We start from the raw sequence: 2,190 nt of genomic DNA, 5'->3' as shown, positions 1-2,190 counted from the left end.
CTCCCAGGTCTGTCCACTCTGTGACCTGCCGGCATGGAAGAGGGTTTGGTACCACAGACCCAGCTCACGTGTGGACACGGACAAAGGGTCCACACAGACCCAGCGACCAAGACAGAAGCAGCGTTCTCCCGCGGAGGGTGAGAGGAGGAGCCACAGCCGCATTGGGTGTGAAGTTGGGGAAAGGCAGTGGGGGTGGGGAGAGCGAGCAGGAGGCAGAGAAGGCAGTGGGAGGGGAGGTGGGAGGGGAGGAGGGAGGCGGGAGGGGGGGGCACTGGCACCTCTGGTCCTCGCCTGTCCCAGGGGGAGCGGGGACACGGGTGCACTGACAAGTGCGTCCTCTGAGCGGCTGTGCGCCCGGGTGACAGTGACTGTTCGGTGCTGAGAGTGTCTCACGGGGGATGCCCATCGTAGAGGTGCATCTGGCTGCACGTGGGGGCAGGGGCGGCGCATGGGCGCTGACTCACTAACTCCGTTTCCCTTGTCTCTTCTGCCCACAGAGGAGCTGCGGAGGCTCAGCTGGTCCGGGATCCCGAAGCCGGTGCGTCCCATCACGTGGAAGCTCCTCTCAGTGAGTGCTCATCCCGGGGCCTGCTCGTCGCCGCCTTCCCCGTGAGGGCGGCCCATCATCCTTCCCCCGGGAGGGCAGCCCCGCGTCCGTCCCCGTGAGGGCATCCGTCCCCCTCATCTGGCCGGAAGTGTGGCTGGTCGCTCGGACGCCTGGTCTGTGGCGATGCAGGCCTTGGGCGGAGGACATGGCCCACCCTTGGCCTCATGAGGAGCCGGTGTGACAGGGCTGCCAGGAAATGTGAAGCCCCAGTCGGGGCGGCCGTGTGTTCTTGCTCTGACCTCCGTGTTGTGAATAAGCTCCGTGAGGCGTGCAGACCTGGTGAAAGGCCCGAGTGGGAGGAGGCGGCGGAGAGTCAGGGCCGTGTCGGACGTGCTTTCTGCTGCTCTCAGCCATGGCGCCGGGGACAGGCTGATGGAAACAGTGGCCTCTGCGATGAGGGTGGAGCCCTCGCTCCTCACCGCACAGAGCTCTGGTCGGGAGCCGTGTGGGCGAGGGGTGGGTCATGGCCCTGCGCCCGCACGGGGCTCCCGGTGGGGCAGCTCCCCCTTCATTGTTTTGGAGCCAAGTCAGTGGGGACTCTGTTTGCTCTGAACGGGCCCGACTTTGACAATTTAAAGGACGCTTTCTCGCTAATGAGTCTCAATCAATCTGCAGCTTAGCGCCCCGTAATCCTAAACGCGGTGCAGCCTGAACAGTGACTGCGTATTGATTAAATGCTCTCTTGCTATTCAGTTAGACCTGCTGCAGTTGCTGGTGTTTTGTTTGTTTTAAGCATTTCTTTCCAGTCTTCCTACCTTTCCCTTTAAGGTGGGTTTCGAGCTCCTCAGAGGGAATTGTGGGAAGTTGGGGTGAAAACGCCGTTAAGCCCCTTCACGGCAGTTTGCGTTGTTGCGGGTGTGCTGCGTCCCTTGGCAGGTGTCGCGCGGTGACCGCATCCTGTTCTTTTCCTTCGGTGCCTGACTGCGGGTCATGGTTAGATCCTTACATGCTGCCCAGGGATTGGCCTGGGCCTCGGGGCAGAGGAGCCGAGCGGAGAGGCCACAGGTGCCCCCGGGTGGGCAGGGACAGGGCGCAGCAGAGATGTGGCAGCCCCGGCCGCCCCCTGGAATTGGATCTCCATGCTGGGTGCCTGGTCGTGCCGCCTGGGAGCTTGGGAGGTACTGACACCGAGGCGCCCGCAGGGTCCCAGGTGTGCCCAGGGTTGCACTGCTGCTCCAGGACACTGGGCTCCTGGGACAGGGAGAGAGGTGCCTGCTGGGAGTGGGGGTGGCGGGACTGCCTGGGCACATGTTGTCCCGGGGGCTCAGGGGAGGGCTGGGAGGTGCTCTGTCCTGTCTACTCTGCCCCCAGGACCAAGGGCTCAGCCCTGAACCAGGATGGAGACGTTACCATTTATCCAGGTCAGTAGGACGAACAGCCAGTGTCCTTGACCGCGGACCTGTGTCAAGGCTCGTGAACAGGACTGCTTCCTGTGTGTCCACGACCCGTCAGTGACGTGGTCCGGTGGCTGTGGGCGTGCTGTCCTCAGGGGCGGTGGCCCTGGGCCTTAGTGAGGGACACGAGAGACGCTCCTGCTGCTGGGGAGCGGGCTGCACTCAGCCCGGAGCCCCTTCGCGCCCCGC

General features: G+C 64.0%; 1 protein-coding gene across 1 annotated transcript in view; it reads left to right on the top strand.

Moving 5' to 3' along the window:
• The window catches only part of TBC1D22A (TBC1 domain family, member 22A), a 155,021-nt gene that overhangs the window by 88,322 nt on the left and 64,509 nt on the right, over positions 1-2,190 (top strand). The gene's annotated exons all lie outside the window — the stretch shown is intronic.

Source organism: Myotis brandtii, unplaced genomic scaffold (genome assembly GCF_000412655.1).
Source record: "Myotis brandtii unplaced genomic scaffold, ASM41265v1 scaffold952, whole genome shotgun sequence".
NCBI lineage: Eukaryota > Metazoa > Chordata > Mammalia > Chiroptera > Vespertilionidae > Myotis > Myotis brandtii.
This window is presented reverse-complemented; position numbering and strand designations above follow the sequence as displayed.